The 12,344-nt window shown below is 39.7% G+C and overlaps 1 pseudogene; it reads right to left on the bottom strand.

Annotated features, from left to right (window-relative positions):
• Window positions 1-5,238: 5,238 nt before the first annotated feature.
• On the bottom strand, window positions 5,239-5,364 carry LOC125913879 (uncharacterized; annotated as a pseudogene).
• Between the last annotated feature and the right edge of the window lie 6,980 nt (window positions 5,365-12,344).

The raw sequence follows: 12,344 nt of genomic DNA on the forward strand, positions 1-12,344 counted from the left end.
GTGTGTGTGTGTGTGTGTGTGTGTGTGTGTGTGTGTGTGTGTGTATGTGTGTGGTGTGTCCGGAAGTGCAGTGGGCGGGGGAGCGTCGGGCTGTGGAATATCCAAGTAAATGTAGATCAAGGTAGGAAGGAACAGGCTGGCGTTGGGATCTTCTCCTGGAAGGGGCACGCTCCTTCCATGGCAAATCATTTCAGGGTCAGCACAGAATTTTGGAAGGAGTTTATCTTGAAAGTGAAATATGCTGATGAAAGTTTTATAACATGGCTGCATCTTGGGAACTGTTTGGGTTTTAAAATCACTGCTCACTGGAGAAGCTGGTTTTGCCTTCCAAGCCTCGATTTTATGAAATGAGGCTAAGCTACCTGGGCAGCCCTTACCCTTGGGCACCCTGGAATGACTGGAACAGGAATAGCCTCCAGGTAGAGTTGCAGCTCCAAAGGGAAGCCAGACCATGAAAGGAAAGGACACTTCTTTGAAAACTAAATCCTTTTTTTTTAAAATCACAAAAATAATTAGTGCTCATTGTACACAAGTTAGATTTTTTTCAGAATCAGAAAGAAGATAAAAAATTGAAATCCAACACCTTGGAAACCACTGTTGATAATTTCGTATATAGCGTTAAACGTAAGCAGACTGAACACGCTGCCTTTTTCCTTGAACAGCCTTTTTTCCTTGAATAAAATGTCATGACATGCCACTAAATATTTTCCATATGTTTTTTTCCATGTATGTTTTAAAGTGGTATTTAGTATTCCATTGTGCATTTATTTAACTAAGGTCCAGTTGAAGGATTAAAATTGTGTCAGGATTTTGCTATTGAAATAGCAATGAAGTGTGAGCTTTGTAGCTAAATCTTTGCACACATTCTCAATTATTTATATAGGTTAATTTTCTAGATATGGTATTTCTGGATCCAGAGATAAAGACTGCCCTACATGACCTTTCAAGCTTGATACAGTGACCCCCCACACCAGTGTTTCCCCAGGCTTTCTGTACCCTTTATTCACCAAGAATTTATGGAACATCCATCGCATGCCAGACATGCCTGGATACAAGCAGAGATGAATACTTTGTAGCACAATGTGCCATAAATGTTGTCAGAGCTTTGGGTAGTGAGATGCCCAGTTTGAGGAGGGTCATAAAAGACAAGTTGACTTTTTTGAAACCAAGGGATTTTATGTGAGAGGAAGTTAGTGAGGAGCACTGAAAAAAAAAAGGGAGGAACAACAAAAGGGCCAAGGTGAGTTTTCTGTGCAAAAGCATGGTAGCCTAAAAGCCTGGTATGTGTTCATATATTTGGCAAAATTGTGAGTTGTCTTGTGTGCTTGTAGTAAGCATAGACTTGGGAAGGAGAGTAGTAAGAGAATGCAAAAACAAAAACAAAAACAAAAACAAAATACACTATTATGTCATGCTAAGAAAGTTCTGACCTTATTCACATAGTAAACAGAGAAAGTTATTTATGGAGCCGCCAAGAAACTTCATGTATGATGAAATTGGATCTCACCACTTAACCTACTGAAGGGCACTGTCTTCAGTAGACCCTTGAAATCATTCCTGGGAATAAAGAAACAAAAGATGCAAAAAATTGCAAAGAAAGTATCCCCAAAGAATGTTGAAATGGAAACTGCAGAGAATCGACCAAATTCAGCAGTAGTATCTACCAAGTCTGTCACACTGAAGAATGTGCTATACTAATCATTAGTAAATTTGGTGATGAGTAACATTCTCTTCTCTAAAGAGAATGGCCTGGATATTGATGCATTTCCATTTCCTATCAGGAAAACAAATCCAGAGTAATAAACCTTAAAACATGTAGCCTAGATTTTAGTATGTGAAAAGCCCTTTGTAAACTGTAAGTAGTGTTCAATGAAAGATATATTTCTGGAAGGTGGTTTAATAAAAACTTTTGCTTATACACAAGAGGTCACAATGTTCAAATGCCTGCTGTGACCAGGTAGATCATAACTTTCAGCAATTCTGGAAAATTCTCAACTCTTATCTCTTCAAATGTTTCTTTTACCTCATTTTTGCTATCTTCTTAAAGAATTCTGATTACATGTATATTAGACCTTCTAATTCTGTCATCCAAGTCTTGTAATCTCTCATATTTTGTATTTGCATTTGGTTGTTTTTTAGGATCTGACTTCTAGTTTACTAATTCATTCTTGAATTGTGTCCAATCTCCTTTTGCTCTTGAGTTCTTAATGTCTATCATTTTTTTCTTTCTTAGCAGTTTTGTTGGACAATTCTGTATAGCCTCTTGTCTCTTGTTCATACCTACCAGCTTTCATTTCATGAAAAAAGGTTCAAAAGGAAGCCAGTCTGTCCCCTGGCCTCTAGGCCTTCATCAGCAGGAAAAGAGAGGGATCCTTGGTGTGACTTGACCTTTAGATAAGAGCTTTCCTTCCCTACCCCTCCCATAGGAATTTCCAGGAGAGAAGAGGGAAGCATAGGACTCTCTATGCTCTTGAGAAAGGACTCCACCCTCCACAAGGGTCTTACCACCACTATCTGCCACAAGGCCATTGCAATTCCATTTTGCCTACATTCCCGTTTATGTCAAGAAGCCTAGGGGCACCTGGGTGGCTCAGTAGGTTAAGCATTTGACTTCAGCTCAGGTCATGGTCTCTTGGTTCCTGAGTTCGAGCACTGCATCAGGCTCTTTGCTGTCAGCTCAGAGCCCACTTAGGATCCTCTGTCTCCCCTTCTCTGTCTCTCTGCTCCTCCCCCACTCATGTTCTCTCTCTCAAAATAAACAAAAGAAGCCCAGAACTCTCAGATCATCCTTCATACACAAAGCTAATCCCATGTGGCTCTAAGGACAGAGAGATACCTTCTACTATAGTATTCTATATCTCTCTCCTAGCTTTTTTCCCCCACCACCTGCTATACTATATATCTTATTAGTCTCCCTCTTCTAAAACCACAACCTCCTTAAGAGTGGGGATATTTGTTTTGTTAACTGCTTTGTCTTCAAAGCTTAGAATATTACCTGAAAAATAGAAGGTATTCAAAAAATATATTTGTCAAGTGAATTAATATTAAACATTCTTATTTTATATTTGGTATCTTGCCATTCCATTTCCAAAGATTTTGCAAGTCTGATTTTTGTTCAGCTGTTGCTGTTAGCTTTTATTTATTTTGCTCTTTTTACTTGTGTGGTTTGTGGATTTTTACTCTCATATTCCTTGGGGGTTTATCTGTAGAAATTCTTTGAGGCATAGATTAAAGTTCATTCATTCACAAATCATTTGTATTTACTTTTACTAGTTGGCTGGGGTAACTCTTTACCCAGGACCAAATTAATATCTCTGCTTGTTTTTGTTTCTGTTGTTTTTTTTTTAACTACAAAAGTAGGATGAGTGGGGTTGCAAACCCATGTGTGTGGATATAAATTATCAAACGACAAATATTTTCTTCAGACAAAACAGAACAATGATATGAGAGTAAGAGGTTCTTACTTGTAAATAGGCTTTACCTGCTAAAAACAGGTCCCTGCTGTACAGATTTTGTATAGATAATTTATTTAGCTCTTGCAGTGTGGGGAATAAGCTTAGGAATTCCCTGAGCCTGCACTGATGGGTTAACAAGGCATAAAGAATTACAAAGCCATAGGATGCTCACATCCAACTCTTGGCAAACAAGATTATGTGAATAAGGATAGAGAAGAGGGGCAGAGGCCCCCAGTATGAGGGGGCAAAGGCCCCAATACAGAGGTATATGAGGTGAGCAAGATTAGGTATTCAGGGTGAAAACGTCCCCCAATTTAGTACAATAGTAGAAAGCTGCTTTCAAAGGAAGGAAGGACCAAATTAGGTAAACAGGTAAATAGGGCTATATACTGCTGCAGGTGAAGTTGCCCAGAGGGGAGCTAATCAACAAAAGAAAGGTGCCTTGTTGACCCTGAGGTTACTTGCTCTTTCTTGTCCCCTAGACCAGTTTAGGTAAACAGAGGTGGTGCCTCACGTCTGCTGTAAACAACCTCCGGCCCTGCTGCCTCTGTGCCAGGATTTTGTTTTGCATTAACCGAAGCCCCTAACCCTGAATATCTTCAGGACCCTCTTTTCCTCACGTCCATGAGTTAAAGTTCACAGTTTCATTGTCTCTTTGTGCATGTCCATCACCATGTTTGTAAGCCTTCTGATCCTAATAAAAACGGAGCAACAACCTTCAACTGGGGCTCTTGTCTTTTCCTGGACATTAGCCATCTCTCGCATTTTAATCCTGCGTCTGCTCTCTTGCTGGACAAGAAAGAACTTTAGACTCAGAGTCTATGACATTGCAGTCCATCCAAAAAAATTCAATATTTTTTGAATGTCAGGTACAGACTTTTTGGTTAAGACCTTGCTTTTTAAAAGGCATTAAGTATAAATACAGTAATCTTGGAGTGTCTTTAGTTAGTCATTTGGGCCACCATAGAGGAAAAAGAAATTAGATTCGTTTCCTCAGCCTTTCTCCATGCTGTAATATTTTCAGCTTACTATTTGCCTGGTCTCAATAAAAGGTTTCTAATGTCAGATAGGTACTGTTGTGTACGTTGAGTGTTGCATTGGTCTCCCTTTCCGAGGCACGTTTAAGTACATTTCAAGGGATACTGAGCTGTGGTCAGTCTCTCTGCAGGTCATTGCATTTAAAAATAGTCTGGTGACTTTTGCCTCAGATTTCCTAGATAATATTGCAGTAGATGAGAAAATTATTCTCTGTTTCTTTAAATTAGAGTAAAAGATAATTTTCTACTGACTCAGAATTAGAAGGTAGCTTCTAAAATCATTTCCCTTGCTCACCTTCTGAATTCAACCTCATTTTTTTAAAAATGAAACTTTTCCTAAAGATGCCCCAGATCTTTGGAGATTAGTTACGAAAACCTTGAAGTTTAATGATTAAATTGCACTGGCCTAGTGCTCTCGGAGTCAATCCCAGCACATTCAGTGTTTGACAGGAAGTGTCTGATGCAAATTCGAAAATTTGCTCCTGAAACTGCTCCTTTTTTCTTTTTGCATTTTTGAACTGGGTGGCTCCTCATGTGTCTAGCTCCAGAGAGGCAAATAAAACTCAGAATGGCATAGCCACGAAGGACCACAGCTTTACGGCATGAATTGTGATGGTGCTTGGGAGTCTCATCCTTCCCCTCGACCTTCCTGTCTCGTTTAGAGACCAAGAGGCCAAAGTCCCGTCTGTGCTTTGACTTCTATTCTACTGTGGCTTTGCTCTGCTCTTGACTGAGGTTTATATGCGAGACAGAAAAATATCTGACTTAGAAAGGTGCATTCTTAACTCTGTTTTATTTCTTTAATTCCATAGTATCTTATTTCTTTAGTAAAAGGCGAAAGATTTATACGATCTGAAGAGAAACCAGAGTATCATAGTATCTTATTTCTATCTGATTCTTTTGATTATTTATAAATCTTGTCTTGAGAATACTGTGAGTTTAGAGATGAGATCCTCACAGACTGAATGCTTCCAGCGATGATGGAGTGACCTTGCAGGGTTACTTTTACCTTGAAGAGGTCATCAGGGTGTGAGCCTCTGCTCCTCAGTCTCAAATTTTTGTCAATACTGAGAATGAACCCATTTCAGAGATGAACTCACATTGTCTAAGCTTATAATATGCATAAGGTGATAGATAAACCGAGAATGCTGATATATTATGTGTGTGATCTTGGAAAATTCCACTAGAAAATAAGTTCCACAAAAGGCAGAGAGTCTGTTCTCTGCCATATCTCCAGTGCTAGTTCAGCGCACAGTGTGATAGGTGCTCAGCAAATATGGGAATGCATGATTTAATCCCTCATTGCCAGTTTTCTCTGTGTAAATCAAGTACCATGTATCTCACTGATTGTTTTGAGAACCTTGAGAACTAATTTATAAGCACTTAGCATGGTATTTGCCACAAAGTAAGCATTCAGTAAATTTCTCATCAAAGATTGACACCTATTAAGTTTTTATTTTACTTTTTGCTTATTTTACTTGAAATGAAACATCAATTCTATTTGCTATATATATTTGTTTTACCCCTCACTCCTTTGGGGGGCAATTAGTTTGAAATATGAAAATGTACATTGAATGTTCACTGTGTGGGTTACAAATACAATGCTTGTGCCATGTAGGAACCTAATCCAATGAAGGAAATAGACTTACAAAATGACTGTATATAATAGAAGACTACATATGGAGCTATAGAAAAAGGCATGGAATAGGGCTGGGGGCATTCTGAGTAAGGGCAAGAGGGTTAAAGGTCTATTTGCTAATAAAACTGTTGCTTATGCTGAATTAGAAAGCAGTAGGAAATATATTCCTGACTCATAAAAGACAAGTGATGGTTTAAAGATGGTACTATTTTTAAAAGGTTATGGTTAATATAAATTTTTTTCATTGTCTCATATTCTAATTCTTTGAAAATTTATAATCTATATAGAGTGTTGCATGGCAATGCAGAATTAATCAGAGTGTTTAATTAGTTGGAATATTCTGTTTTTCAAACTATTTTAGACAAACACATTTGAAACTGTTCTACCAAGAATAATACAGTTCTTTTTTTTAAGTTTATTTATTTATTTTGAGAGAGAGAGAGAGAGAGCACAAGCAGGGGAAGGGCAGGGAGAGGGAGAGAGAGTGAATCCCAAGCAGACTCTGCACAGTGTGGAGTATGACATGGGGCTTGAACTCATGAACCACGAGATCATGACCTGAGCTGAAACCAAGAGTCAGACGCTTAACTTACTGAGCCACCCAGGCACCCAAGAATAGTACAGTTCTACCAAGTGACATCCTTTTGTTGTATAAAAACAAAACTAAAAATTAAAGAAGTATACATGTAAATATTTATTTTTTGGTAATTTATAATCACAGTATCCTTGGCACTTGGAGGAGGAGATAGAGACAGAGATAGATGTAGATATCTCCCCCATGGTCCAGACAGGCATGTTTCCTTGTCCCTTCCTGTACAGCAGCTGTCTATCCTGTTCATCATTATACTGGCCTCCTTTGAGTTTCCAGTTTTATTAGATTTCCCCATTTGGGGTGGACTTTAGTTCAAGCTGATTTCTAACAACCAGTCTTCTGAGATCATCGGATTTCTCAGGAGTAGCTTGATTTTTTATATGAAATCAGCACTTTTTAAATGTTGCCAATCAATTCCAACTTATTTGTTTTTAAAGTGCTATACAAAAAAAATTTACCAAGGGCCATACATGGGCCTCAGTGTATTAGCTTATAATCTCTGTTCTAAACAGGCTAAGCCATCAACCCATGTGTGTTTTATATATACAATGTAGAATACGTTTTGCTAGCATGCATCTGTTAGATACAATATCCACAAATTTGGAAAGAAAAGTCCAATTTCAGATTTCTTTTTATTTTTCTTTATAAATGTACATGTGTCTAGATTTTTTTTGGTTCCGTGAATATGGTCACTATACCTACAATATAAGGAAATGTAGGACACAGTCCCTGCCCTCAAAGAATTTTTATATCCTGTGCGGTATAGAATGTGAGATGGATTGAAGCATCAAGAGATTTAAAGAAAGAAGAACACCCAGGAATTTACTAGCTCAGTCTGGGTCTGTTTTAAAGGAGCCAGAGGGAGAATGGGTGTGATGGCACTAGAATGAAAGGGGCAGATATCTGATGTTTGCAGGAAGTTGTGACAAGAATTGATAACTGAATAGACGTAGTGTAAGAATAAATGAGAAATTGTATTTGTTCTTCTGTAATTGGAAAATCCTAACCAAGCATCGTGTTGCATGACTATCCAAAGGAGTCCCTTCAGTGAATTTGGAAGGAAATAAAAAAGCTCAATGTCACTTTCTTTTCGGTTTGTTCATTTCTTTTTTTTTTTTTTAATTTTTTTTCAACGTTTTTTATTTATTTTGGGGACAGAGAGAGACAGAGCATGAACGGGGGAGGGGCAGAGAGAGAGGGAGACACAGAATCGGAAACAGGCTCCAGGCTCCGAGCCATCAGCCCAAAGCCTGACGCGGGGCTCGAACTCACGGACCGCGAGATCGTGACCTGGCTGAAGTCGGACGCCTAACCGACTGCGCCACCCAGGCGCCCCGGTTTGTTCATTTTTTATAAACCAAAAGCAATGTGGAAGAAGGCTCAACAGATATAATAATTTACATAATTAAAAGGCAGGAAAAACCCAAGTATTAGGGGAAATGTTTTAGCTGATATATTCATGTATATTATCCTTTTTTATTACCTTCTCATTTTACAGGATTGCCTTTCTTTTTTTGAGAAAGAAAGAGAGAGAGAGAGAGAGAGAGAGAGAGAGAGAGATAAAATCCTGATGCAGGGCTCCATCCCATGACCCTGGGATCCTGACCTGAGCCAAAATCATGAGTTGGACGCTGAACCGACTGAGCCAACCAGGCGCCCTGTCTTTCATTTTTAATCAACAAAAAATACATGTCTACAGTTACATCAAGATTTTAAAATTTCTGTAGGCTTCTCATGTTGAAAAGCCTCATTGAAATAGACCATCAGTATTCTCCCAAATCAATGCGACTAGTTCCACTAAGGGCATTTCACTGGCATCTGATTGTTTGAAGGGGCTATAGGGAAACTGATGACATTAAGTAAGATAGATTATGGATAACATTCAACTCTCATCTCTCCATGGACCTAGCAGGCATAGCTTGCATTATTGCTAATGGGAGTTTTGAGTTTACCATTAAAAGTCTATCAATCTCCTAATCCTTGCAGAACACAAATGGGCTTTAACTTTCGGTATAACTTGTTAATTGATTGACAACAGCCTCATTGTAAATGATTGACACCTGACAAGTTTTTTTATTATTTTTTTAAGGTTATTTATTTTTGAGAGAGACAGAGACAGAATGCGAGTGGGTTAGGGGCAGAGAGAGAGAGGAGGACACAGAATCCAAAGCAGGCTTCAGGCTCCAAGCTGTCAGTACAGAGCCCGATGCAGGCTCGAACTCACGAGCTGTGAGATGATGACCTGAGCTGAAGTCAGACACTCAACCGACTGAGCCACCCAGGTGCCTCCCAACAAGTTTGTTTGTTTGTTTGTTTGTTTGTTTGTTTGTTTTGCCCCTTCTCCTGCCCCTTTCTAGTTCCAGAACCAAAGGACATTTGTCAGCAGCCTAGAATAAAGACAACAGTAGGAGACTTCGGTTGCAGATTCAGGCCAACAGGGAAGACATCAGATAGGGTTATGTTTGCTGCACTTCAGGAATGTCCGGTGTCACATTTCAATGTCAGTGCAATTCTGTCTTGAGAGTAGGTTGTCGTCTTAGACTGGGCAGCTATAACAAAGTACCGTAGCTTGGGTGACTTATACGCAGTAGAAAATTTTATTTCTCACAGTTCTGGAGGCTGAAAATCTGAGATCATGGTGCCAGCCCGGTCAGGTTCCAATGAGCACCCTCTTCTGAGTAGCAGACTGCCAGCTTCTCATTGTATACGCACATGGCAGAAACAGGGATCCACCCTTGTGACCTAATCACCTCCCCAAAGTCTTCTCTTCTAATACTTTCATACTGGGGGTTAAGATGTCAACATATGAATTTGGCGGAGGGTGGGGGGGACACAAATGTTCCACTCATTGCAGTTGAACCTACCTAAGACACCCATGTAGAGACTAGTTATCCAAGTTGCCTTCAAGTTTCTTGTCCACGGTCACCACACTTGCACATATGGAAATTGGGACTAGAACCTAAATCTTATGGCAACAGGTCCAGTGCTTTTTGCAGGGCCCCAAACTGCTTCTCAGTCCCTCAGTTTAACAAGTGTTTCTTCAGGGCCCGTTTATCGGGCTCTAAGGATGGCAAGAGGGCTTGCATTGCTGTCTTCTCTCAAAGGACTTAGAGTTTATTTGATCAAAATTTGTGTACATGTGAAATGGCTGCAAGCATCAATTGTATTTTCGTGAAGTGTTTTAGGAATGTAGAGAAAGGAGAAATTGTGGGCTGTTCATTGGGGAAATTTTCATGGAGGAGGCCTGCGGGCGTTCATGGATGCTCTACAACAAATAAAATAACTAAGAAGCTAACCCTTTTGAGCACCTAGTCTGTGTTGGGCACTGTGTGAGGTACCTCTCATTCTTTCCTTCATTTAGGCCCCATTATCCTCTGAGGTTGGTGTTATTACTGTCCACGTTGCTGATGAGAAGATCAGTGTTCAGAGGAGTGGAAGGCACACTTGTCCAAGGCACATGGTAGGAGCAAAGACAATGTTGAATATAGGAGGACACCAGTGTCTCAACTCTTAACCACTATTGTACAGATTTTATAGTAAGTAGATTTAAAAATCTAACTTAAAAATTTTTAATGTTATTTATTACAAAAATTTTTAAAAATGTTTCTCATCTTTGAGAGAGACAGAGTGCAAGCAGGGTAGGGGCAGAGAGAGAGAGGGAGACACAGAATCCGAGGGAGGCTCCGGGCTCTGAGCTGTCAGCACAGAGCCCGATGCCGGGCTCAAACCCACAGACTTTGGGATCATGACCTGTGCCAAAGTTGGATGCTTAGGGGCACCTGGGTGGCTCAGTCAGTTAGGCATCCGACTTCAGCTCAGGTCATGATCTCATAGTCTGTGGGTTTGAGCCCGGCGTCGGGCTCTGTGCTGACAGCTCAGAGCCTGGAGTCTGCTTCGGATTCTGTGTCTCCCTCTCTCTCTGCCCCTCCCCTGCTCATGCTCTGTCTCTCTCTGGCTCAAAATAAATAAAAACATTAAAAAAAAAGTTGGATGCTTAACTGACTGAACCACACAGGTGCCCCTAATTTTTTTTAATTTTAAAGAGAGAGGTAGATCGGTAGAGAGAGAGAGCGTGTGCACACATGATATGGGGAGAGGGGCAGAGGAAGAGAGAGAATCTTAAGCAGTCTCCCCACTCAGTGTGGAGCCTGACACGGGGCTTGATCCCACGACCCCAAGAGCATGACCCAAGCTGAAATCAAAAGTTGAACGCTCAACAGACTAAGCCACCCAGATGCCCCCAAAATCTGACTTCTTACAAATATATGTAAAAATGTGGCTAGGTCTCTAAAACAAAAAAGCAATTAGAGTTCCCCTTTCCCTTAACATGTTGGCAGACCTGTGGGATAGAACAGAGAAAGGGGATCTATTATGTTCTAAGCTCTCACTTTATAAAACAAAATTCTGGGGGCACCTGGGTGGCTCAGTTGGGTAAGTGTCTAAAGCTTTTAAAGAGACCCAGGCTTTGTGGCCTAATATTTTGGGGACAATCTGCTTCAGGAAGTTGAGATGACACAGCTTTGTTCTCTAAGCCATTGAGGGAGGTGATCCAGGATGAGAGCTCATCTCCCTGCATAAGTTTGTAGAGCTATCAAATACGGTTTACCATATTTACTTTCTAGAACTTTTATTCAGTGTCCTTTTTATACATACATATTTACAGTACAAAAATGTTTCTGTGCTCATTTTAAAGTGTTTTTTCCCCAATGCCCTATGTCCTACATCAGCAGTTTCTGTCAGCACGTGGTACTTGGCCAGCATAGTGCTGGTTGGTGCATCCTTCCCCACTGGGGTTGCCAAGTGTACAACATGGAGGAAAAAGGCTTCAAGCAATTGGTGGAGAAATAGGCAACATTAGGTCACTGGGCTCAAAGGAGGGGATAAGAAGAAGCTGGAAAATTAAGTGGAGGGTCTACAAGAACCGTTTAATTAGTTACTTTTTTTATTGTAATGAAATATGTATAACACAAAATATGCCATTTTAACTATCCTTAAGTGTACAGTTTAGTGGCAATAATTATCGAAAAAGTTGTGTAGGGGTGCCTGGGTGGCTCAGTTGGTTGCATGTCTGGTTCTTGATTTTGATTTGTGAGATCAAGCCCCATGTCTAGCTCTTCTCTTTCTCTCTTTCAAAAATAAATAAATAAACATAAAAAAAAGAAAGAAAATGTTGTGTAACTACTACCATGATCTATTTCCAAAACTTTTCCATCTCCCCAAACAGAAACTCCATACCTATCAAGCAAAAATTTCTTATTATGCCTTCCTCCAGCCCCTGATAAACACTAATATACTTTCTGTCTTTATGAATTTGCCTATTCCAGATAGACAGTATTCTAGATAGAAATATTCCAGATATTTCATATGCTCATACATTTCATAAAATATTTTTCCTTTTGTGTCTGACTTATTTCAAAGTTCATCCATATTGTAGCATGTATCGGAACTTCATTCCTTTTTATGGCTGGATTTTCTATTGTACATATATATTACGTTTTGTTTATCCATTTATTTGTGGATGGACACTTGGATTGTTTCTACGTTCCGGCCATCGTGAATAATGTTGCAATGAACACTGGCATACAAATGCCTGTTTGAGTCCCTCTTTTCAATTCTTTTGA

Source organism: Panthera uncia (genome assembly GCF_023721935.1).
Source record: "Panthera uncia isolate 11264 chromosome C1 unlocalized genomic scaffold, Puncia_PCG_1.0 HiC_scaffold_4, whole genome shotgun sequence".
NCBI classification, from domain to species: Eukaryota; Metazoa; Chordata; class Mammalia; order Carnivora; family Felidae; genus Panthera; species Panthera uncia.